The sequence below is a fragment of the Salvelinus alpinus genome, chromosome 18, assembly GCF_045679555.1.
Source record: "Salvelinus alpinus chromosome 18, SLU_Salpinus.1, whole genome shotgun sequence".
In the NCBI taxonomy this organism is placed as follows: Eukaryota; Metazoa; Chordata; class Actinopteri; order Salmoniformes; family Salmonidae; genus Salvelinus; species Salvelinus alpinus.
Genome location: NC_092103.1, coordinates 28,199,254 through 28,226,235, shown reverse-complemented (window position 1 = coordinate 28,226,235; position 26,982 = coordinate 28,199,254). Strand labels below are relative to the sequence as shown.

Genomic DNA, 26,982 nt, shown 5'->3' with positions numbered 1-26,982 from the left:
GGCTCGCTACCCAGTAACTTAAGTTTCTCTGTCTCTGTCAGTTGTTACACATCCTAACTGCTGTGTCTGTTAAGTCTGTAGAGAAAGTGAAGTGTGACTCCTGACTGGGTTTTTATTACTTTGGATCTGCAGCATGAAGCGCTATAGCATGAGGGTAGTATATTTACAAATTGTATGCACACAGCCACGTGCACACACACACGCACACACACATGTCCCTGCTACATTACATAGTTCTCTGCCGTCCACCCTCCAGGCTGTGACCGATGGTTCCCCCACCCTGGCTTGGAGAACAGTTCTGGAACCAACAGTTTTAAGGCTGGTTCTGATAATCCTCTGAAGCTAGTGATGCTGTTTGATGTGGAGGCAGACCCAGAGGAGAGGGATGAGGTGTCTGACCAACACGTTGTGGACAACCTCCTCAGCAGACTGGGCCACTACCTGCAGCCTTAATATTGTAGATTCTATGTGATATTCTTCTATGCCAATTGAAAGAAGGCTTCTACTATTCCATTATGCATGCAATTAAAACACATGGAAAGGGCGAATAAATGGTTTGTAACACATCGTTAGTTTACTTAATGACTGTGACATCATCATTGTTTATTATCCCTCAACCCCTGTGTTAGGTAAGTTGAGTTAGAGCCGTTGTGTAAACAGAGCTGGCTATACCTGTTGCTGATTTGTCAGAACCTCCTCCTTCTGCATCAGGTTAAACTTAATTTATTCTACATTCTGAAGCTCTAGTCCCCTTCTGAGTGTGTGTCAAACAGGGATGTTAACAGAAAGAGCAGCCCATAGGATCAGCTTCATGACTCACGTGGATTGTACCAGAAACAGCAGGGTTGTGGGTTTGGTTTCCACTTATCTCTGAATGTTTGACTTCGCCTACTTCTTGAATATGTGTTACCTGTAAGTAGGTTTGAATACAGTAAATATACTGTATAGTAGAGTTAGTTTCATAACTTTACTTACCATGTTGTAACACCCATGTGATTAAGGTCACTTACTCCTGCTGTGGTTGTCTTAAGAGTTTCTGAATAGGTGCTAAATGGGTTAGGAGTATTTTAGTGGTCAGAGGTTAGAAACATGAGGAATGTCCCAGGCCCTGCTGCTCTCCCTGTTATCATGGCCAGAGACATAACACCCACCTCCAATCACACCTCCACCCACCTCCAATCTGTCTCATTATCAGAGAGAGGCCGTATACAGTATGTGTCTGCATGCATGTGTGCATGTGAATTTTGGAATCACTTAAAGTTCTAACTCTGTATGCTTTTAGGTGTCTTAAGAGTGGTCTCATGACCTTTTGGTTCAACGAGCCAGTGAAATGTGAACATTTGAATCCCTAAACATAATATCATACTAATGTAGTACACTTGTTAGTGCAGAATAACAAACAGAAGTAAAAACATTCCCCCAGTGACCATTTCCATCTCTAAGAAACACATTTCCTCTCTATAATGCTTAAAATGACTTCTGCTTTCTGACCCCCGTCCGGCAAGCAGCATGCTGGGTAATCACAGGAAACGCCCCCTGCAGAGGGCCGACGACCTGGTCACTAATGTGGGTCACATGAACTTTAACCCTTGGCCTGTCATTTGAGATGGCTGACAGCAGGAGAAAAACAAACCGCAACGTTATTTACTTTTAGAAATAACAAAATATTAGTTACATGGTACGGAGTTTAATCATGTCAATACATCCTTTGGCAAAGAGTTATTAGAAGAAAGACATTCTCAAATATATTTTATGTGTGTCAGAGGGGAGAGAGGTACTTTTGTGTGGCCCAAAATGATTTAGGCCTAGATCAGATCAAGCGTTAACCTTGACAGTGGCCTTCCTCAGCCCCGATGACCCAAATAGATGAATATAACAGTGGCCCTCCTATCAGTTTGTCTCTGTGGATGGTTTGTTCTCTGACAAATCAACTGTACATTTTGGTGTTCCTCAAGGTTCCGTTTTAGGATCACTATTGTTTTCACTATATATTTTACCTCTTGGTGATGTCATTCGGAAACATAATGTTAACTTTCACTGCTATGTGGATGACACACAGCTGTATATTTCGATGAAACATGGTGAAGCCCCAAAATTGCCCTCCCTGGAAGCCTGTGTTTCAGACATAAGGAAGTGGATGGCTGCAAATGTTCTACTTTTAAACTCGGACAAAACAGAGATGCTTGTTCTAGGTCCCAAGAAACAAAGAGATTTTCTGTTGAATCTGACAATTAATCTTGATGGTTGTACAGTCGTCTCAAATAAAACTGTGAAGGACCTCGGCGTTACTCTGGACCCTGATCTCTCTTTTGACGAACATATCAAGACTGTTTCAAGGACAGCTTTTTTCCATCTACGTAACATTGCAAAAATCAGAAACGTTCTGTCCAAGAATTATGCAGAAATATGAATCCATGATTTTGTCACTTCTAGGTTAGACTACTGCAATGCTCTACTTTCCGGCTACCCGGATAAAGCACTAAATAAACTTCAGTTAGTGCTAAACACGGCTGCTAGAATCTTGACTAGAACCAAATAATTTGATCATATTACTCCAGTGTTAGCCTCTCTACACTGGCTTCCTGTTAATGCAAGGGCTGATTTCAAGGTTTTACTGCTAACCTTCAAAGCTTTACATGGGCTTGCTCCTACCTATCTTTCCGATTTGGTTCTGCCGTACATACCTACACGTACGCTACGGTCACAAGACACAGGCCTCCTTACTGTCCCTAGAATTTCTAAGCAAACAGCTGGAGGCAGGGCTTTCTCCTATAGAGCTCAATTTTTATGGAATGGTCCGCCATGTGAGAGGCACAGACTCGGCCTCAACCTTTAAGTCTTTATTGAAGACTCATCTCATCTCATCTCATCTCAGGTCATATGATTGAGTGTAGTCTGGCCCAGGTGTGTGAAGGTGAACGGAAAGGCACTGGAGCAACAAACCACCCTTGCTGTCTCTGCCTGGCCGGTTCCCCTCTCTCCACTGGGATTCTCTGCCTCTAACCCTATTACAGGGGCTGAGTCACTGGCTTACTGGTGCTCTTCCATGCCATCCCTAGGAGGGGTGCGTCACTTGAGTGGGTTGAGTCACTGACGTAATCTTCCTGTCTGGGAAGGCACCCCCCCTTGGGTTGTGCCGTGGCAGAGATCTTTGTAGGCTATACTTGGCCTTGTCTCAGCATGGTAAGTTGGTGGTTGAAGATATCCCTCTAGTGGTGTGGGGGCTGTGCTTTAGCAAAGTGGGTGGGGTTATATCCTGCCTGTTTGGCCCTGTCCGGTGGTATCGTCGGATGGGGCCACAGTGTCTCCCGACCCCTCCTGTCTCAGCCTCCAGTATTTATGCTGCAGTAGTTTATGTGTCGGGGGGCTAGGGTCAGTCTGTTATATCTGGAGTATTTTATCCGGTGTCCTGTGTGAATTTAAGTATGCTCTCTCTAATTCTCTCTCTCTTTCTCTCTTTTTCTCTCTTTCTTTCTCTCTTTCTCTCTTTCTTTCTTTCTTTCTTTCTTTCTTCCTCTCTCTCGGAGGACTTGAGCCCTAGGACCATGCCTCAGGACTACCTGGCCTGATGACTCCTTGCTGTCCCCAGTCCACTTGGCTGTGCTGCTGCTCCAGTTTCAACTGTTCTGCCTGCGGCTATGGAACCCTGACCTGTACACTGGACGTGCTACCTGTCCCAGACCTGCTGTTTTCAACTCTCTAGAGACAGCAGGAGCGGTAGAGATACTCTGAATGATCGGCTATGAAAATTTACTCCTGAGGTGCTGACCTGTTGCACCCTCGACAACCAGTGTGATTATTATTATTTGACCCTGCTGGTCATCTATGAACATTTGAACATCTTGGCCATGTTCTGTTATAATCTCCACCCGGCACAGCCAGAAGAGGACTGGCCACCCCTCATAGCCTGGTTCCTCTCTAGGTTTCTTCCTAGGTTCTGGCCTTTCTAGGGAGTTTCTCCTAGCTAGCGTGCTTCTACACATGCATTGCTTGCTGTTTGGGGTTTTATGCTGGGTTTCTGTACAGCACTTTGTGACATCAGCTGATGTAAGAAGGGCTTTATAAATAAATTTGATTAATTGATTGAGTGTACTGTAACTGCGTTAGAGCTGACAAATCGGTGAGCAGCTGCTCTTGATCATTGTCATGAAGCCACACCTGTCCCACTCACGTTAGAAATTCAGAACGAGAAAATGTAGGCTATATAGAAATATTCAATGAAATAATGAGAATTTCTATCAGCCTAATCAAGGTGTAGATTGCATCTCACATTCCAGTGTTCGAACTTGTAAATAAGGCTGCATGGGTTTCTCTGATGCATGGGTTTCTCTCTCGTCACCTTTGACACATCAGCAGCAGGCCTGTGATCTCACTGACTACAACCCTCTTCTCTCTCACAGTCAGTTATATACATCTCTCTCTCTCACTCACAACTGTGCTGTTTACTCGTGGCTTCTTTATTCCCTCTCCTCCTTCATTCCCCCTCTCTCCCATTCATCTCTTTCTCACTTCATTTATTAAGAGCATTTTAACTGTAGCTCTCTCCTGCCATTTCCTGTGGCGATTATGGTTTGGTGGTGTGTGTGTGCGCGTGTGTGCGCGCGCGTGTGTGTGTGAAGGGGTAGAGCGTCAGAGTGTGTGCCTGCTTTTCACGACCGACACTAATTACTGAGAACGACTGGCAGAATGAAGGTGAAAAATGTACTGCATGTGTTGTAGTGTTCCAAATGCTTGGGATTTCCAGGACCGGAGCGGTCTGCTGCTCTCACAGAGGTCACAGGTCATATTCACGGTTCCTCTAAATACAAACCACCGTACTGTAGCTAATAGCTAGGGAGTGCAGAGTTGACATACTGTAGCTAATAGCTATGGACTGCAGAGTTGGCATACTGTAGCTAATAGCTAGGAACTGCAGAGTTGACATACTGTAGCTAATAGCTAGGGACTGCGGAGTTGACATACTGTAGCTAATAGTTAGGGACTGCAGAGTTGACATACTGTAGCTAATAGCTAGGAACTGCAGAGTTGACATACTGTAGCTAATAGCTAAGGACTGCAGAGTTGACATACTGTAGCTAATAGCTAGGAACTGCAGAGTTGACATACTGTAGCTAATAGCTAGGGACTGCGGAGTTGACATACTGTAGCTAATAGCTAAGGACTGCAGAGTTGACATACTGTAGCTAATAGCTATGGACTGCAGAGTTGACATACTGTAGCTAATAGCTAGGAACTGCAGAGTTGACATACTGTAGCTAATAGTTAGGGACTGCAGAGTTGACATACTGTAGCTAATAGCTAGGAACTGCAGAGTTGACATACTGTAGCTAATAGCTAAGGACTGCAGAGTTGACATACTGTAGCTAATAGCTAGGGACTGCAGAGTTGACATACTATAGCTAATAGCTATGGACTGCAGAGTTGACATACTGTAGCTAATAGCTATGGACTGCAGAGTTGACATACTGTAGCTAATAGCTAGGAACTGCAGAGTTGACATACTATAGCTAATAGCTATGGACTGCAGAGTTGACATACTGTAGCTAATAGCTAGGAACTGCAGAGTTGACATACTATAGCTAATAGCTATGGACTGCAGAGTTGACATACTGTAGCTAGCTAGGGACTGCAGAGTTGACGTGTGACATAACATTTTAAAGTAGACTCTGATCGTACCAGACTCACTAAGTGAATTTAGTTACAAAGCGTTCCTTAGTTTGGTCTGATTTCACCTCGTGAGATACAGTATAGTGTGTTACAGTATGCTAGGTTTGTTCCTGGGAAATCACTAATAACTTTACTGGAGCTAATAACCTTACTGAAGCTGATAACCTTAGTCTTCCTAAATCGTCTGCAGCATTATCTGTACATTTGACTCAATGTTTGCTCTGTTTTCTGATGTGAACTGAATAGTCCATCTAGTAGATGATGTCAAACTTTAGTTCAAGTCAACTTCAAACCACTGAGGTACGAAAACATTTGACAGCAGACTTTAATACAGGAACTAGATATCCCCTAACCTTTTACTGCAGTGGGCTAAATCAGGGTCACACAGTGTTTCTTGTTAGTCTTAAACAAATGTACTTTGAAACAAAATTATACACCTCACACACGTAGTTAGGGCCTAAAAAAATAAGATACCTACACCATATCAGATATACAGTATACATTTATTACATTTTGAGTTTGCATCCCAATATGACACTTAAATACATCGCAGAAGAATTAAATATAACAAAACGGCTAGTGTGTTTATTGAGCTGTACACTGAGGTGACTATTCAGAGGTGCTCAGTTGATCAATATTCCCCTCCAGTGATTCCCCAACATCTTGTCAACATGTGCTCCAAAAATGGAGCAGATATCTTATACCAATCTGTCTTTATAGACGTTTATCCATAACAAGGCCTAGGCGTCCCTTAGTGTCCAAAAATCTCTCCAAAATGTGACATTTTGAAACATCTTTATTTTTATGCATATAACTTATCAAATAGATAGATATGACAGTGGCCCTCCTCAGCCCTGATGTCCTGATAGATATGACAGTGGCCCTCCTCAGCCCGATGCCCCTGATAGATATGACAGTGGCACTCTTCAGCCTTGATGCCCACGATAGATAGATATGACAGTGGTCCTCCTCAACCCTGATAGATAGATAGATAGATAGATAGATAGATAGATAGATAGATAGATAGATAGATAGATAGATAGATAGATAGATATGACATGACAGTGGCCATCTTCAGCCCTGATGCCCCTTGTCGTCCTCGCCAGTGTCAGACTCAAATGCATCTCTCGCTCGCAACCCCTTGATTCCATTCTGGAATGTCCACACGGATGGAATCCACTGGCCTGGGGAAGTTCTCTGTCTCTCACATAGTGAAGTCGGTCTGGTAGAGGAACTCCAAACAAGATTGTGTCTTTTTGTGTGTGTGTGTGTCTGTGCAGCCTGCCTGCCTATGAAAACATATCAGAAATCCTTTACTGACCAATGCAGTCAGGAATGTGTTGGACCTTGAGCCTCGCTCACTCGCAAGCCAGGGGAAATACAAGCGCTCATCACACCCAACCCTCAGAAACATTATCCTACAGATCCATCAACTAGTTTACACACACGCACGCACGCACACACACACACACACACACACACACACACACACACACACACACACACACACACACACACACACACACACACACACACACACACACACACACACACACACACACACACACACACACACACACACACACACACACACACACACACACACACACAGTCAGCCTTTAGGAGGAGGTACGTGCTTGGTGTTAGGTCGCCCATGCCCTCCTGGTGTGTTCTGCTCCACGTTAAACAAACAGAGCTAGAGACAGCCCACTTCCCTTATCTCTCTGCTGTCACGGGAACTGTGTCAAGAATGCCCTTGATGTATGTGTGTTCTGCATCAAGTCACATCAAAAGCACTATTTATTTTATCAAAATATGTTTTTTCGAAGGAAACTACTCAAAGCAGCTAACTATAAAAACCTGTCAAACATTGCACTCTGGTAATAATAGTTTTCTTCAAACCTCCTTGGTTGAATGTACTTAGGAAATACCAATAACTGTTTCTCAGCTTCATTCAAATCTCATTCAATTTACCAAGAAGCACAATTATAAGTCAGAGAGTTCCTGGCACCAGTTGTCCCCTTCTCCAGCCACAGCAGTTCATTCAGCCTGATCCCTGCCCTGTAAACTAAACACAATGTCAACGCATACACAAAAGCTGTTGTTTCTCCCTATTCCTGTTTTCCAATGGGACAGAAGCACAACTCTGTACTGAGATATCTGCTATGAATGGGCGCCAGCTCTCTCCATTCAAACTGAAACACACCAGACAATAAGTACTAGAGACTATGTGTGAATGGGACAGTACAAACATTCATGTAAGTAAATTATGTTTAACTAAGATTTCAGTATGACCTCTAAATTATAGGTCTTCACTCAAAAAGTTGGACCCGTTCCAAAATTGACCTGGGATTTTCCCAACCAGACCCGATATGCATAACTATTTTATTTTAATATAGAGCCCCATTCCGATTGGACCCAGAAGCTGATAAAGTGCGAGAGGAGGGAGAGAGGTGCCGCTCTAGCAGGCAGGGAGGGGACGGACTGTGAGCTAGTGACATGGTGATGAGCAGGGAGGAGGGAGGGAAAGAGAAGAGACAGCAATCAAGTTGACTTCCGCTATAGTAGACTAATAGCTGCCATAGATAGGTTATTTATCATCAAATATGATTACGTAGTACCTGTCTTGACTGCATCAAACTGGGAGAAGCTAGTTAAGCTAGGTAACTGAGGCTACAGTGCATGCGCTTTCTCCTCCTACAGTTACAAATAACAACAACTCCATTCAGAATATTAAGTAGCAGCCTACCTGTTGGCTCTTGTTCATTTTCCTTTAACTTTTTCTTTTATAATTTTCCTTTAACTTTTAATTCTGTAATGTTCATTTCATCTTCCATTGATTACATATTGCCTAACTTTTGCCAAACATAGAGCGAAGCTCTATGACTGTAGCCTATCGCCTCTTTGATGACTTATAATTGGCCAACAACTAACTACACCCGCCACGCTTCACTCTTGTGAAAAGCAAGAACAAAAGCAGTAATTATAAAATGTCTCTCGCTCTACTGTGCAGTGGCGTTCGGATCTGTACGGGCCATTGAGGACAAGTCAGTTAGAATTACACAGGGATGCAACTTTGGTTTTAGGAGTGGGCGGGACATAATTATTATAATTTTTGTTTTTTTTATCCTTTCGGATAAACACTCCAAACAGCCTACCCGGCCTCTCGGAGGCGTCCGCATTTGTCCTTAAGCACACCATTGCCTCGTTTTGAATCAGATTCCAATGATAAAACTGTGGGGGACAAAAATACAATTTCAGAATGTGGGGGGACATGTGCCCCCATCCCCAGTGAAAGTTGCGCCCCTGGAATTACACATAACTGAGACCCTTGACAATCATATTAGCTCCGACCCAGACCCCTGACATTATTTTGAGTTTGGGATCCGGATCCGCTCTGGTCCTTGACCGGGTCTTGGGTATTTTGCTACCTCTAATCTAAATCCTCTGTCTTGTCTAAACAATGTAAAGTGTTCAGCCTAAATGACATTGGAACTTGTGTCCATTATTCAACCTTGTTTAGCTGTTGATAATCGTAGGCTGGGGTTACAGATATAGGGCATGTAGGACAGATATGGGGCATGTAGGACAGATATAGGGCATTTGATGGGCAGATATAGGGCATGTAGGACAGATATAGGACATTTGATGGGCAGATATAGGGTTTGTGGGACAGATATAGAGCATGTGGGACAGATATAGAGCATGTAGGACAGATATAGGGTATATAGGACAGATATATGGCAGATAAAGGGCATATAGGACAGATATAGGGCATATAGGACAGATATAGGCCCTATAGGACAGATAAAGGGCATGTAGGGCAGATATAGGTCATGTAGGTCAGATATAGCAGATGTAGGGCAGATATAGGGGATGTAGGGCAGATGTAGGGCATTTAGGACATATATAGGGGCTGTAGGGCAGATATAGGGCATGTAGGGCAGATGTAGGATATGTAGGACAGATATAGGGCATTTGATGGGCAGATATAGGGCATGTAGGACAGATATAGGACATTTGATGGGCAGATATAGGGTTTGTGGGACAGATATAGAGCATGTGGGACAGATATAGAGCATGTAGGACAGATATAGGGTATATAGGACAGATATATGGCAGATAAAGGGCATATAGGACAGATATAGGGCATATAGGACAGATATAGGCCCTATAGGACAGATAAAGGGCATGTAGGGCAGATATAGGTCATGTAGGTCAGATATAGCAGATGTAGGGCAGATATAGGGGATGTAGGGCAGATGTAGGGCATTTAGGACATATATAGGGGCTGTAGGGCAGATATAGGGCATGTAGGGCAGATGTAGGATATGTAGGACAGATATAGGGCATGTAGGACAGATATAGGGCATGTAGGGCAGATATAGGGCATGTAGGGCAGATATAGGGCATGTAGGACAGATATAGGGCATGTAGGGCAGATATAGGGCATGTAGGACAGATATAGGGCATGTAGGACAGAGAAAGGGCATGTAGGGCAGATATAGGTAATGTAGGTCAGATATAGCAGATGTAGGGCAGATATAGGGGATGTAGGGCAGATGTAGGGCATTTAGGACATATATAGGGGCTGTAGGGCAGATATAGGGCATGTAGGGCAGATGTAGGGTCTGTAGGACAGATATAGGGCATGTAAGACAGATATAGGGCATGTAGGACAGATAAAGGGCATGTAGGGCAGATATCGGGCATGTAGGGCAGATATAGGGCATGTAGGACAGATATAGGGCATGTAGGACAGATAAAGGGCATGTAGGGCAGATATAGGGGATGTAGAACAGATAAAGGGCATGTAGGTTAGATATAGGGCATGTAGAGAAGATATAGGGTATGTAGGACAGATATAGGGTATGTAGGACAGATATAGGGGATGTAGAACAGATAAATGGCATGTAGGGCAGATATAAGGCATGTATGACAGATATAGGGCATGTAGGGCAGATGTAGGGCATGTAGGACAGATATAGGGCAGATAAAATGCATGTAGGACAGATATAGGGCATGTAGGATAGATACAGGACATGTAGGGCAAATATAGGGTATGTAGGACATATATAGAGCATGTAGGATAGATAAAGGGTATGTGTGACAGATGAAGGGTATGTGGGACATATAAAGGGCATGTAGGTTAGATATATGGCATGTAGGACAGATATAGGGCATGTAGGGAAGATATAGGATATGTAGGACAGATATAGGGGATGTAGAACAGATAAAGGGCATGTAGGGCAGATGTAAGGCATGTATGACAGATATAGGGCATGTAGGGTAGATATAGGGCAAGTAGAGCAGATATAGGGCACGTAGGACAGATATAGGGCACGTAGAGCAGATACAAGGCATGTAGGGCAGATATAGGGCATGTGGGACATATATAGGGTATATAGGACAGATACAGGACATGTAGGGCAGATATAGGGCATGTAGGACATATATAGGGCATGTAGGACAGATATAGGGCAGATAAAAGGCATGTAGGACAGATATAGGGCATGTGGGACAGATATAGGACATGTAGGGCAGATATAGGGCATGTGGGACATATATAGGGTATATAGAACAGATATAGGGCATGTAGGGCAGATATAGGGAATGTAGGGCAGATATTGGGCATGTAGGACAGATAAAGGGCATGTGTGGCAGATATAGGGGATGTATTTTATTTCATTTATTTCACCTTTATTTAACCAGGTAAGCCAGTTGAGAATAAGTTCTAATTTACAACTGCAACCTGGCCAAGATAAAGCAAAGCAGTGCAACCCAAACAACAACACAGAGTTACACATGGAATAAACAAACGTACAGTCAATAACACAATAGAAAAGTCTATATACAGTGTGTGCAAATTAAGTAAGATTAGGGAGGTAAGGCAATAAATAGGCCGTAGTGGCGAAATAATTACAATTTAGCAAATAAACACTGGAGTGATAGATGTGCAGAAGATGCATGTGCAAGTAGAGATACTGGGGTGCAAAGGAGTAACAAAAAAAATATTAATAAAATAAATAACAATTTGGGGATGAGGTAGTTGGTGGGCTATTTACAAATGGGCTATGTACAGGTGCAATGATCTGTAAGCTGCTCTGATAGCTAATGCTTAAAGTTAGTGAGGGAGATATGAGTCTCCAGCTTCAGTGATTTTTGCAATTTGTTCCAGTCATTGGCAGCAGAGAACTGGAAGGAAAGGCGGCCAAACGAGGAATTGGCTTTGGGGGTGACCAGTGAAATATACCTGCTGGAGCGCGTGCAATGGGTGGGTGCTGCTATGGTGACCAGTGAGCTGAGATAAGGTGGGGCTTTACCTAGCAAAGACTTATAGATGACCTGGAGCCAGTGGGTTTGGCGACGAATATGAAGCGAGGGCCAGCCAACGAAGGCATACAGGTCGCAGTGGTGGGTAGTATATGGGGCTTTTGTGACGAAACAGATGGCACTGTGATAGACTGCATCCAATTTGCTGAGTAGAGTGTTGGAGGCGATGTTGTAAATTACATCGCCGAAGTCAAGGATCGGTAGGATAGTCAGTTTTACGAGGGTATGTTTGGCAGCATGAGTGAAGGATGCTTTGTTTGCGAAATAGATGTAATTTTGTAGGACAGATATAGGGCATGTAGGACAAATCAAGGGCAGGTAGGGCAGATATAGGGCATGTAGGGCAAATATAGGGGCTCTATGGCAAATATAGGGGATGAGATAGAGCAATTTGCTTTGGCAACTTAAACGTGTTTCCCATGCCAATAAAATAATTTTCATTTGAGAGAGAGAGGGAGAAAGAGAGAGAGAGAGAGAGAGAGAGAGAGAGAGAGAGAGAGAGAGAGAGAGAGAGAGAGAGAGAGAGAGAGAGAGAGAGAGAGAGAGAGAGATTAAATGATAACAGGAGGGTAACGTCACTAGCTCCCAAATGTAGGCATGCTGGTCTGGAGAAAAAGGCTTGCAGCTCTGTTATCCGTGGTCACAGAGAGCGTGGGGGAGGAAGACACTTGGACCAAGGAGTCGTGTGGGTGGAAGAAACACACGGCGTTATCCTAAAAGAAAACTTATATCCCAAAGACAGCGATTTTCAAAAAATATTTAGGCTAGTTGGATTTTTTATTGGAAAGCGAGCATATTGATCACCGGACGTTTTGCACAAAACCTATTCGTAAGTAAGGGGAAGGATTTCTTCTGCAATTCAATACGCTTTTCGTCTATTCTTCTCGTTATTCATTTACACAGATTTCCTATTCACTTTGTTTCCCCCTTTTCAAATTTTCAACAACGCTCAGCCTACTTTTGAGCTATGTTAATTTCATTGTAAATGTAGGCCTAATTACTTTCATTTGTCTGAGAGCTGCTGGTTCGGCGTTTTCCCCAGTCGCTGAAGGGGAAACTCGTGGCAGGAAAGCCGACCAGAATGACGAATAGTTTGCCAGACAACGTTGCACATTCTAGCATACTTTTCCATTCTTTTTTTTCTGACACGAATACAATCAGCTGTTGCCGTTATCACGTTATTAATGTTAGTAATAGGCCTATGTATAATAGTTATTTTAGCAGAGCTTCTCTCCTGTCAAATGAACTGTCAAATTAATTATTGACACATCAGTAATAGGACACAAAGGAAAGTCAATTGCCTTCACAATGAATGACATTTCATGAACAAAACACATTAACCTATTTATATACAACAAACAGTCAACTCATAATGTAAACAAAGCAGATGTGGTTGTGACTGAGGCAGATGTAGCTGTTTTTCTCTCTGACCTAGTGAATGGGCAGTTTGGCCGATCTCGAAATGGTCCAGAGGCAACTCCCTGAACTGTGATTTTGAATATCTAAACCTGCATTTAGACTGTTGACTGGTCAAACTGAATGACTAGCTCATGACAAACTGAGGAAGTCTAAAGATCTTTCCTAGAGGGGCTCATGAGATTGAAGGTTCTGACCTTACTCCCCCTTCCCCCACTTCAAACCAACAACCTGAAAACAGATTCCACCTGTGTGCGGTGTGTGCTCGTACACACTTGTGCTCACCTTAGTGTGCGAGAGCCCTGGGGGGTAAGAAATATTAGATTACCAACTAAGGTGAAGCTTTTGGACCCCTGTATTGTCAACCTTATAATAGTCAGGATATAGAGATTGTGTCCCATAAAAAAAACATCCCATATATGAGATCTCATTTATAGGCCAGCCTGACCCCCTCCCCTTTCCTTTGTTAGCCAGCCCATAACTCTGCAGGGGGAGTTGGCAGCCAATACAATTGTCTAAAGAATCCAAACTGAATTGCCGCAGTAAAATACTGATTTGTATGAATAATGGATGTGGCAATGTGTTGAATGAGAATGCTTGTTCTTGTCCCAAGGCTCAAGCCATTGATGGACTGTGTACTGCATAGCAACGGTCAGTAGGTAATCAATAGCCATTCACCTAAGAGAACACTTCTAGTCCCGGTGTTAAGTTTGAATTCGCTGTGTTGCACTTTATTTTTCTTCTCTCTCTTTCCCGTCACTGTACTTGCATGAATACACAAAGCACATTTAGAAAGACAGGACCTTTAAAGTGAATTGCTAAATATGCTACCATTCATTGTCACATTATAGCCAACCGTGGATGCGTGGCAGTCGCTGGCTGCAGCACAGTCAGTGATCTCAAGTTGACACTTTCCTTCCTGGTACGTTTGTTTGACGCAATTTCTTTATCACCATCTTTAACGGGCACCCAGTTGTGGTTTAGAAGTTTAATGGCATCATTGAATGGGTGACTTTACAGTATCTAAGAATAAAAATGACAGCCGTTGGCAGGCCGGCTGGTTGTTGGACCACTGGCAGTGGCTAGAGCCGGAGGGCCGAGGCACATGGTGTCCCTCAGGGTTCCGTGTTTGGACCAATAAAAAAACCAGAATAAAACAGGCTTCAATCATTACAGGCCTGCTGGAGAATGTTCCTCTGGTCTGCTCTGTTCAGCTCTGACCTCAGGAAAAGGGGAAAATACAAGATTCCTACTGCTGGCTGCCTGTGCAGGCTAGGAGTGCAGACTAGGAGTGCAGACTAGGAGTGCAGGCTAGGAGTGCAGAAAAGTTATTTAATGTTGTTTTTTTGTTCTTCTTCCTTTGCCTAAACCGAATGGTAAATTATCAAAGAGTGGAAAAAATCTTACCAGCCTCTGCTCTTTCCCCCGTCCTGCTTGGTGCTGTGTGGGTGCAGTTGGCGATTATTTTAACGTCACATAAAACCTCTTCGTCTTTGACTGGCAACCAGTTCATACAGACCACATAGTCTGCTCCATACAGACCACATAGTCTGCCCTCCAAACTTCAGCTTTTCTGCTCTTTGATGATATTGTCTGTGTGTGTGTCATTAGACCAGGCCCTTGACCTCACTTTATAGTTTTCGTCAATATGTTCCCCTTTGGCATGGCGACGCTTAAAGCAACTTTCAATTGGAGGGTTTGGTGCAGTGGTACACATACACACCTTCTCAAAGCAGTGGTCGGGCTTTTTCCAAATATAAACATTTGCTATGATGAGTATGTTAACATCAATATTTGGAGCGGGCTCTTAGCCGAAATCTGATCCCGTCTCTATCAGTGTGTGCGTGAAACCCGAGGCCGGACCACAGGCTTGGTGTGACAGGCCTGTAAAATTGGCTTATTAAATGGAGTCTGTGGGGTCAGGGGTCAGGCAGTAGGGTGGAGGCCAGGTCCAACATCTGATGTACTGTTTGGCACCACAGGACCCCACTACTAGAGGAGATAGTCCTGATAACAAGGCTGTTTGGTTTGTATCAGATTGCCTGAAGGGGAATTAAAAAGGAGCCTTCTGATCATTTTCACTTTCACTGACTCACTGCTACATCTGTTTTTGACATCGTCTTTGTCCCCCCCCCATCTATATTCTTCGATTTTTGTGTGCGAGTTTGTCGGCTAGAAGTCTTTCAACAACAAACCCCAGGAAGTGCTCTAATCAATCCAAAACGTTAAATTAATTGTTTTCAGCGTGTCTTCTTTCCCGAAGATCCGTTAATTGGCAATACAACCCCCATACTGCCTCTGAGGAGGGCTGCGTTGGAACACAGGCAGACCTACTGACTGACTCTAACTGGGTCACATTACGTTAGGAGGTTTTCCGTCCCATCCTCCCAAAAGGAGCAGTTGTGATTGAATTAAAAGTGTCTGTCTATCCGATGGCTTTATAGACCCACAGAGAGTTGGGAGGGTTGGGAGATGAGGTGGCCTACCTCATACAGGTGTCTCTGGAAAAGTCTCGCTCACTGTTCTTCAGCAGCAGAGCAGAGTGGAAAAGGAGAGCAGTAGAATGGGAAGACTATTGTCCTCTCTTCTTATTTGTGTGTGTATGTGCATGCGTCTGCGTGTTTGTGTGTGTGTATGCGTGTGTACAGTGTAAATGTGTTACAGTGGTTTTATGGCAGGCCAGTGCTATGTAAAAGGTCAAAGGAGTGGAAGCAGCTCAAGTGATGACATTTTCTATGATGGTCTAAAGAAGATGAAGAGTTTCTCTATAGATTTCACAACCATCCTGCTCAGAGCCATGTTCACTTGATCATAGTAAGGAAAATAACTGTATAGAAGAGTGAATACCACATTCTTTCTCTCAGTCTCAGCCTCTCTCTCTCAATTCAATTCCATTCAAAGGGATTTATTGGCATGGGAAACATATGTTTACATTGCCAAAACAAGTGAAATAGATAATAAACAAAAGTGAAATAAACAATAAAAATGAACAGTAGACATTACACTCACAGAAGTTCCAAATAATAGAGACATTTCAAATGTCATATTATGGGTATATACCCATACCCGTAACGATGTGCAAATAGTTAAAGTACAAAAGGGGAAATAAATAAACATAAATATGGATTGAATTTACAATGGTGTTTGTTTTTCACAGGTTGCCCTTTTCTTGGGGCAGCAGGTCACAAATCTTGCTGCTGGGATGGCACACAGGTATTTCCCTTCTCTCTCTCGCTCGCTCGCTCGCTCTCTCTCTCTCTCTTGTTATGCTGATGAATGAGGACCCAAAAGCGACGTAATAGTAACAGAGTCTTTATTCCAGTATTAAACAAATAATGATTCTCCTGGATATAATCAATGGTAATCCAAAACAGGAAACTGAAATCCTCTCGTCAATAGAGAGGAACGCCTGGAGACGCGACCACAGACTGCAGGTCGCTTCGGGAAGGCACTGGCCGTAGCTGACATAGACACCTGCTCACACGCAGCATCTGAAGAAGGCAAAGAACACGACAGGGCGAAACAAGGACACAGGAACAGCAAACATCAAACAAGAATCCGACAAGGACAGGAGCGGAAAACAGAGGAAGAAATAGGGACTCTAATCAGAGGGCAAAACAGGGGACAGGTGTGAAAGAGTAAATGAGGTCGTAGGGAGAATGAGAAACAGCTGGGAGCAGGAACGGAACGATAGAGAGAGAGAAAGAGAAAGAACCTAATAAGACCAGCAGAGGGAAGCACAGGGACAAGACATGATCAAAGACAAAACATGACAGTACCCCCCCACTCACCGAGCGCCTCCTGGCGCACTCGAGGAGGAACCCTGGCGGCAACGAAGGAAATCATCAATCAACGAACGGTCCAGCACGTCCCGAGATGGAACCCAACTCCTCTCCTCAGGACCGTAACCCTCCCAATCCACTAAGTACTGGTGACCACGTCCCCGAGAACGCATGTCCATGATCTTCCGTACCTTGTAAATAGGAGCGCCCTCGACAAGGACGGGGGGGGGGGAGGGAAGACGAACGGGGGCGCGAAGAAAAGGCTTGACACAGGAGACATGGAAGACAGGGTGGACGCGACGAAGATGTTGCGGAAGAAGCAGTCGCACAGCGACAGGATTGACGACCTGAGAGACACGGAACGGACCAATGAACCGCGGAGTCAACTTGCGAGAAGCTGTCGTAAGGGGAAGGTTACGAGTGGAAAGCCACACTCTCTGACCGCGACAATACCTAGGACTCTTAATCCTACGTTTATTGGCGGCTCTCACAGTCTGCGCCCTGTAACGGCAAAGTGCAGACCTGACCCTCCTCCAGGTGCGCTCACAACGTTGGACAAAAGCCTGAGCGGAGGGAACGCTGGACTCGGCGAGCTGGGACGAAAACAGAGGAGGCTGGTAGCCAAGACTACTCTGAAACGGGGACAGCCCGGTAGCAGACGAAGGAAGCGAGTTGTGAGCGTACTCAGCCCAGGGGAGCTGTTCTGCCCAAGACGCAGGGTTTCGAAACGAAAGGCTGCGTAAAATGCGACCAATCGACTGATTGGCCCTTTCTGCTTGACCGTTAGACTGGGGATGAAACCCGGAAGAGAGACTGACGGAAGCACCAATCAAACGACAGAACTCCCTCCAAAACTGTGACGTGAATTGCGGACCTCTGTCTGAAACGGCGTCTAACGGGAGGCCATGAATTCTGAACACATTCTCAATGATGATTTGTGCCGTCTCCTTAGCGGAAGGAAGCTTAGCGAGGGGAATGAAATGTGCCGCCTTAGAGAACCTATCGATAACCGTAAGAATCACAGTCTTCCCCGCAGACGAAGGCAGACCGGTAATAAAGTCTAAGGCGATGTGAGACCATGGTCGAGAAGGAATGGGAAGCGGTCTGAGACGACCGGCAGGAGGAGAGTTACCTGACTTAGTCTGCGCGCAGTCCGAACAAGCCGCCACGAAACGACGCGTGTCCCGCTCCTGAGTAGGCCACCAAAACCGCTGGCGAATAGAAGCAAGCGTACCCCGAACGCCGGGGTGGCCAGCTAACTTGGCAGAGTGAGCCCACTGAAGAACAGCCAGACGAGTAGAGACAGGAACGAACAGAAGGTTACTAGGACAAGCGCGCGGCGACGCAGTGTGAGTGAGTGCTTGCTTTACCTGTCTCTCAATTCCCCAGACAGTCAACCCGACAACACGCCCTTCAGGGAGAATCCCCTCGGGGTCGGTAGAAGCCACAGAAGAACTAAAGAGACGGGATAAGGCATCAGGCTTGGTGTTCTTATTTCCCGGACGATAGGAAATCACGAACTCGAAACGAGCGAAAAACAACGCCCAACGAGCTTGACGTGCATTAAGTCGTTTGGCCGAACGGATGTACTCAAGGTTCTTATGGTCAGTCCAAACGACAAAAGGGACGGTCGCCCCCTCCAACCACTGTCGCCATTCGCCTATGGCTAAGCGGATGGCGAGCAGTTCGCGGTTACCCACATCATAGTTGCGTTCCGATGGCGACAGGCGATGAGAAAAGTAAGCGCAAGGATGGACCTTATCGTCAGACTGGAAGCGCTGAGACAGAATGGCTCCCACGCCCACCTCTGAAGCGTCAACCTCGACAATGAATTGTTTAGTGACGTCAGGAGTAACAAGGATAGGGGCGGATGTAAAACGCTTCTTGAGGAGATCAAAAGCTCCCTGGGCGGAACCGGACCACTTAAAGCAAGTCTTGACAGAAGTCAGAGCTGTGAGAGGGGCAGCCACTTGACCGAAATTACGAATGAAACGCCGATAGAAATTAGCGAAACCGAGAAAGCGCTGCAACTCGACACGTGACTTAGGGACGGGCCAATCGCTGACAGCCTGGACCTTAGCGGGATCCATCTGAATGCCTTCAGCGGAAATAACAGAACCGAGAAAAGTGACAGAGGAGACATGAAAGGCGCACTTCTCAGCCTTCACGTAGAGACAATTCTCTAAAAGGCGCTGGAGTACACGTCGAACGTGCTGAACATGAATCTCGAGTGACGGTGAAAAAATCAGGATATCGTCAAGGTAAACGAAAACAAAAATGTTCAGCATGTCTCTCAGTACATCATTAACTAATGCCTGAAAGACAGCTGGAGCATTAGCGAGACCGAACGGCAGAACCCGGTATTCAAAATGCCCTAACGGAGTGTTAAACGCCGTTTTCCACTCGTCCCCCTCTCTGATGCGTACGAGATGGTAAGCGTTACGAAGGTCCAACTTAGTAAAGCACCTGGCTCCCTGCAAAATCTCGAAGGCTGACGACATAAGGGGAAGCGGATAACGATTCTTAACCGTTATGTCATTCAGCCCTCGATAATCCACGCAGGGGCGCAGAGTACCGTCCTTCTTCTTAACAAAGAAAAATCCCGCTCCGGCGGGAGAGGAAGAAGGCACCACGGTACCGGCGTCGAGAGAAACAGACAGATAATCCTCGAGAGCCTTACGTTCGGGAGCCGACAGAGAGTATAGTCTACCCCGAGGGGGAGTGGTCCCCGGAAGGAGATCAATACAACAATCATACGACCGGTGAGGAGGAAGGGAGCTGGCTCTGGACCGACTGAAGACCGTGCGCAGATCATGATATTCCTCCGGCACTCCTGTCAAATCACCAGGTTCCTCCTGAGTAGAGGGGACAGAAGACACAGGAGGGATAGCAGACATTAAACACTTCACATGACAAGAAACGTTCCAAGATAGGATAGAATTACTAGACCAATTAATAGAAGGATTATGACATACTAGCCAGGGATGACCCAAAACAACAGGTGTAAAAGGTGAACGAAAAATCAAAAAGGAAATGGTCTCACTGTGGTTACCAGATACTGTGAGGGTTAAAGGTAGTGTCTCACATCTGATACTGGGGAGAAGACTACCATCTAAGGCGAACATGGGCGTGGGCTTCCCTAACTGTCTGAGAGGAATGTCATGTTTCCGAGCCCATGCTTCGTCCATAAAACAACCCTCAGCCCCTGAGTCTATCAAGGCACTGCAGGAAGCAGCCGAACCGGTCCAGCGTAGATGGACCGACAAGGTAGTACAGGATCTTGATGGAGAGACCTGAGTAGTAGCGCTCACCAGTAGCCCTCCGCTTACTGATGAGCTCTGGCTTTTACTGGACATGACATGACAAAATGTCCAGCAGAACCGCAATAGAGGCAAAGGCGGTTGGTGATTCTCCGTTCCCTCTCCTTAGTCGAGATGCGAATACCTCCCAGCTGCATGGGCTCAGTCTCTGAGCCGGTGGGAGGAGATGGTTGAGATGCGGAGAGGGGAAGCACCGTTAACGCGAGCTCTCTTCCACGAGCTCGATGACGAAGATCTATTCGTCGTTCTATGCGGATGGCGTGTGCAATCAAAGAGTCCACGCTGGAAGGAACCTCCCGGGAGAGAATCTCATCCTTAACCTCAGCGTGAAGTCCCTCCAGAAAACGAGCGAGCAACGCCGGCTCGTTCCAGTCACTGGAGGCAGCAAGAGTGCGAAACTCTATAGAGTAATCCGTTATGGATCGATCACCTTGACATAGGGAAGCCAGGGCCCTGGAAGCCTCCTTCCCAAAAACTGAACGATCAAAAACCCGTATCATCTCCTCTTTAAAGTTCTGATAATCGTTAGAACACTCAGCCCTTGCCTCCCAGATAGCTGTGCCCCACTCCCGAGCCCGACCAGTAAGGAGTGATATGACGTAAGCGATCCGAGCTCTCTCTCTTGAGTACGTGTTGGGCTGGAGAGAGAACACAATATCACACTGGGTGAGAAAGGAGCGACACTCAGTGGGCTGCCCAGAGTAACATGGTGGGTTATTAACCCTAGGTTCCGGAGACTCGGAAGACCAGGAAGTAGCTGGTGGCACGAGACGAAGACTCTGAAACTGTCCAGAGAGATCGGAGACCTGAGCGGCCAGGGTCTCAACGGCATGACGAGCAGCAAACAATTCCTGCTCGTGTCTGCCGAGCATTGCTCCCTGGAACTCGACGGCAGTGTTGAGAGAATCCATAGTCGCTGGGTCCATCTTGGTCGGATTCTTCTGTTATGCTGATGAATGAGGACCCAAAAGCGACGTAATAGTAACAGAGTCTTTATTCCAGTATTAAACAAATAATGATTCTCCTGGATATAATCAATGGTAATCCAAAACAGGAAACTGAAATCCTCTCGTCAATAGAGAGGAACGCCTGGAGACGCGACCACAGACTGCAGGTCGCTTCGGGAAGGCACTGGCCGTAGCTGACATAGACACCTGCTCACACGCAGCATCTGAAGAAGGCAAAGAACACGACAGGGCGAAACAAGGACACAGGAACAGCAAACATCAAACAAGAATCCGACAAGGACAGGAGCGGAAAACAGAGGAAGAAATAGGGACTCTAATCAGAGGGCAAAACAGGGGACAGGTGTGAAAGAGTAAATGAGGTCGTAGGGAGAATGAGAAACAGCTGGGAGCAGGAACGGAACGATAGAGAGAGAGAAAGAGAAAGAACCTAATAAGACCAGCAGAGGGAAGCACAGGGACAAGACATGATCAAAGACAAAACATGACATCTCTACTCTAGGGCAGTCATGCACACTGATAAGATTAGGCAGCGTCTGCGTTAATTACTTGCTTCTCCTCTCTTACTCTCTCTCCCTGAGTGTACTTTACTTTTCACTCTTTTGTCTGACAAATTTTTCCTCCTCTTCCGCTGTCCTTTGGGTTCCGTGGCTCCCAGAGATGAGGCTCTGCTGGGGGTACAACACTCCCGACCCCTTCCTGGCCCCTACTGGCCTCCAGCCTGGTGCCTTTACTGGGAAACCAGCAGGGTGGTGCTCACACAATAGACAGACAGCAGCCTTTCTCAGCTGACCTATCATAGAATTTAGTTTCAGATTAGTTGTTTGTATTTCCACTTGGTGTGGCAAAAACTGTGTGGATCTGTTATTTCTGCATGTAACATGCTCAGTGTATACAACATGGGAGTCCCGTGGTCCACTTAAACTGGTTTCCTTATTGCCAATATGACTGTGACACTTAATAACAATGCAAATTCTTTCCTTTATGGATTCTGAGTTCCTTGTAGAATGATCCTTTCAGCCATCCTTAGGTTGCCATGGTAGCAGATGTTCTGTCTGGGGTTTATGGGTATTGATTGGCTGGAACTCAAGTCTGGAACTCATACAGCCTCACAGCTGTATGCTAATGAGGAGAGAGATTACAGCCAATCAGCGACACCTGGCCCTCTGTGCCTGGCGGTAAGGAGATTATCATATAGTGTGTGTCTGATTATGAAAAATATGCTTTGTGTTGGGTTTTATACTGGTGTTGAAGATGACAGGCTACATGATTGTAGTTGTTAGTCAGACTTTGGGATATGAATGCTTTGTGTTGTCGTTCGTTACTGGTTTATATCTGAAAGATAGAACTGCTTCACTGTTGATACAGACATCAACTCCACCCTGCTGTAGATGTTTAAAGCTGGTATTCTATAAGAGATGCTGTTACTTAAGCTGTAGAGAAGTTCTGGTTTTCAGTACTGGTCAGCCTCTTCAACCAAGTCAAGAAGTCAAGAAGTCTAATCAAGCTCTGACAACTCTTTTCTAGCTTACCGTTAGTTTACGTGCAGGGCCTTGGTGAAAAACCTCCTGCAGGGCCCAGGCCACATCACTCGCAATGACTGAACTGTCCCCCTCTGTTTAGGACCTGGCCTTCTCCGTCTCCATGACTACCCTACCATAGTTTATCACCTGCAGCTAGGGCCTAGGGCCGATGTCATAGCGCTACAGTCACAAACTGCCATAACGGTCTCTCTCACTCTCTCTCTCGCTCTCTCGCTCTCTCTCTCTCTCTCTCTCTCTCTCTCTCTCTCTCTCTCTCTCTCTCTCTCTCTCTCTCTCTCTCTCTCTCTCTCTCTCTCTCTCTCTCTCTCTCTGTCTCTCTGTCTCTCTCTCTCTCTCTGTCTCTCTCCCTCCCCCTCCCCTCTTGGCCCACTACCTTCTGCTAAAGACAGGCTGTCTTCTTCCAGTCTAGTGTTAGATGACTCATTCAAACGGAATAGTATTTCAGTGTGAGAGCTGTATGAGTGATGTCCAACTGTAAACCAGGTTCTACTAGTTCTGCTCCTTTCACATTGACGAGAGTTAAGGAGATTCTCCAGACACATCACTGTCATAATAGGCGGCGCATCCAATAGCTAAGCTTCCCCTAAAGTAAATTAAATTGAACTTGTTAAAATTACAATTACTCCTGTCTATAATTCTTTTTATACAATCCATAAAATCACTACACCAGAGAGCATGATTTATCCACAGAGGATCATTAGATTATTTTAATAAATAGCTATGGATTGTTTTAAAGGCCAGCACATAACCTATAGTCGGGAAGTGCACAATTCGGGAAGCACACAGTCGGGAAACGCGCAAATAGCTGATTGTTGATTTGTGACTGTCAGTATAAAGCGTCTAAAATAGGCAACTCTAACCTGTCTTTAGTTAGGCACATGAAAATGTGCAACTCCCAATAGGCTATTGAGCGAACAGTTGCCTATCCTATTGGCTCTATAGCAGAGAGCATCGGCTATATCCCTGTTGAGTTTACATATTCACTGTCTTTATCATTCGGTGAGTCCATGCTCCTGGAAAGTTTTTTTAGGACAATCATTTCCTCCTCCAGCTAGATATGTCTCCTCTTTTCATAGGCCTTGATTTGATGGATCCAATCAAGATAAGGTTGTTTTTATTGATCTCAGTTTGTCAGTGTCAGCAGATTAGCTTACTCTGTCCTTTTTGTGCTATTGAAGATTCTGCTTTTGGCTTCAGTCATGGAGAGTAAAGTGGGTTGGATTGCATGAAATGTCTTTATAAAAAGGGCACATTTTTTTCAGCCTTTTCTAGCTGGGGCTGAGCTCTGGATGTGTGCAAAGAAAAGAGAAGAGAAACAGAGCGGTCTTTTTTTACGAACAGTGAGTCAGTAATATTATTAGCATAACTTATGACTATCCAATCTACTCATCACATTAGAAATAGTAGACTATCTTACATAAGTCTGAAATGTGATGATAGATGCATGCAATACTTAATCATGAAGGTGATAATCTTTGATTTTTTTGTTGTTGCTTTCCCTAATTTGAAACTCACGCGCTGCCTATTACTGTAACTTGCAAATGTCTCACGTCTCGTCCAACAGCTGCCCACCTCCTAGCAGGGCAGTTTAGTGTAAACGGAAATGTCTCGTTCAGCCCAGCACTCCTCTGTATGAATTGTAATAGCAGAGCAATGTTTTTCAAACAGCTGAAATGTATAGACATTTTCCTAATATTTGAGACTTGTTTTATTGTTTTTATATGAAATTGCAGTTGGTGACTAGCGCTATGACGTCGGCACTAGGCCCTAGCTGCAGGTGATAAACTATGGTAGGGTAGTCATGGAGACGGAGAAAGCCAGGTCCTAAACAGAGGGGGATAGTTCAGTCATTGTGAGTGAGTGGCCTGGGCCCTGCAGGAGGTTTTGTGTAGTTTCACATAGTAAATATGTTTCTATTGATTTCCATTGATTATGTCTAATCAATCCAAATGGAAATTCACATAGTACAATAAAATAACCCCTAAGAGCTAGTGTTTAGAAAGTGTTTTTGAATAAGGCCCACTGTTTCCACTCATATTGACTGGAGACCTAAAGCCCTGATCTCTGGTCTCTGTGTATAGGCCAGAGTAATGGTGTGTACCATGTCTCTCTCTGTGTATAGTTTAGGGTAATGGTGTGTACCAGGCTCTCTCTGTGTATAGGCCAGGGTAATGATGTGTATCATCTCTCTCTGTATATAGGCCAGGGTAATGGTGTGTATCATTTCTCTCTGTATATAGGCCAGGGTAATGGTGTGTATCATCTCTCTCTGTGTATAGGCCAGGGTAATGGTGTGTACCAGGCTCTCTCTGTGTATAGGCCAGGGTAATGATGTGTATCATCTCTCTCTGTATATAGGCCAGGGTAATGGTGTGTATAATCTCTCTCTGTATATAGGCCAGGGTAATGGTGTGTATCATCTCTCTCTGTGTATAGGCCAGGGTAATGGTGTGTACCAGGCTCTCTCTGTATATAGGCCAGGGTAATGATGTGTATCATCTCTCTCTCTGTATATAGGCCAGGGTAATGGTGTGTATCATCTCTCTCTGTGTATAGGCCAGGGTAATGGTGTGTATCATCTCTCTCTGTATATAGGCCAGGGTAATGGTGTGTAGCAGGTCTCTCTGTATATAGGCCAGGGTAATGGTGTGTACCATGTCTCTCTCTGTGTATAGTTTAGGGTAATGGTGTGTACCAGGCTCTCTCTGTGTATAGGCCAGGGTAATGATGTGTATCATCTCTCTCTGTATATAGGCCAGGGTAATGGTGGGTATCATCTCTCTCTGTATATAGGCCAGGGAAATGGTGTGTATCATCTCTCTGTGTATAGGCCAGGGTAATGGTATGTAGCAGGTCTTTCTGTATATAGGCCAGGGTAATGGTGTGTATCATCTCTCTCTGTATATAGGCCAGGGTAATCATGTGTATCATCTCTCTCTGTATATAGGGTAATCATGTGTATCATCTCTCTCTGTATATAGGCCAGGGTAATGGTGTGTATCATCTCTCTCTCTGTGTATAGGCCAGGGTAATGGTGTGTAGCAGGTCTCTCTGTATATAGGCCAGGGTAATGGTGTGTACCAGGTCTCTCTCTGTATATAGGCCAGGGTAATGGTGTGTAGCAGGTCTCTCTGTATATAGGCCAGGGTAATGGTGTGTATCATCTCTCTTTGTGTATAGGCCAAGGTAATGGTGTGTATCATCTATCATCTCTCTTTGTGTATAGGCCAGGGTAATGGTGTGTATCAGGTCTCTCTGTGTGTAGGCCAGGGTAATGGTGTGTACCAGGTCTCTCTCTGTGTGTAGGCCAGGGTAATGGTGTGTAGCAGGTCTCTCTGTGTGTAGGCCAGGGTAATCCGGTGTACTAGGCTCTCTCTGTGTATAGGCCAGAGTAATGGTGTGTATCAGGTCTCTCTGTGTGTAGGCCAGGGTAATGGTGTGTATCAGGTCTCTCTGTGTGTAGGCCATGGTAATGGTGTGTACCAGGTCTCTCTCTGTGTGTAGGCCAGGGTAATGGTATGTAGCAGGTCTCTCTGTGTGTAGGCCAGGGTAATCCGGTGAACTAGGCTCTCTCTGTGTATAGGCCAGAGTAATGGTGTGTATCAGGTCTCTCTGTGTGTAGGCCAGGGTAATGGGGTGTACCAGGCCTCTCTGTATATAGGCCAGGTTAATGGGGTGTACTAGGCTCTCTCTGTGTACAGGCCAGAGTAATGGTGTGTACCAGGCTCTCTTTGTGTAATGTATGTAATGTATAGGGTTATCTTAATGGTGTGTGCAGCTGTGAATGGATTTGTAGTTGAGAGAAAGAGTCTCCAGGGTTGGCTGCTGCTCCTGCTGCTCCAGGCGACTGGAGAGCACTCACACTGGACCGGACAGGGGCGAGATATAGCGTTATAATACCAGAGGACTAGAGACACACACACACACACACATACACACGTACACTTACATGCAC

The 26,982-nt window shown here is 45.2% G+C and overlaps 1 protein-coding gene across 4 annotated transcripts in view; it reads left to right on the top strand.

The window, feature by feature from the left end:
- The first annotated feature begins 12,601 nt into the window (after positions 1 to 12,601).
- LOC139544115 (LHFPL tetraspan subfamily member 2a protein-like) overlaps positions 12,602 to 26,982 on the top strand; it is a 91,526-nt gene continuing 77,145 nt past the window's right edge. For all 4 annotated transcript variants that reach the window (XM_071350887.1, XM_071350885.1, XM_071350886.1 and 1 more), the window contains exon 1: positions 12,602 to 12,829. The gene's annotated coding sequence lies outside the window, so the exon portion shown is untranslated. The remainder of the gene's footprint in view (positions 12,830 to 26,982) is intronic.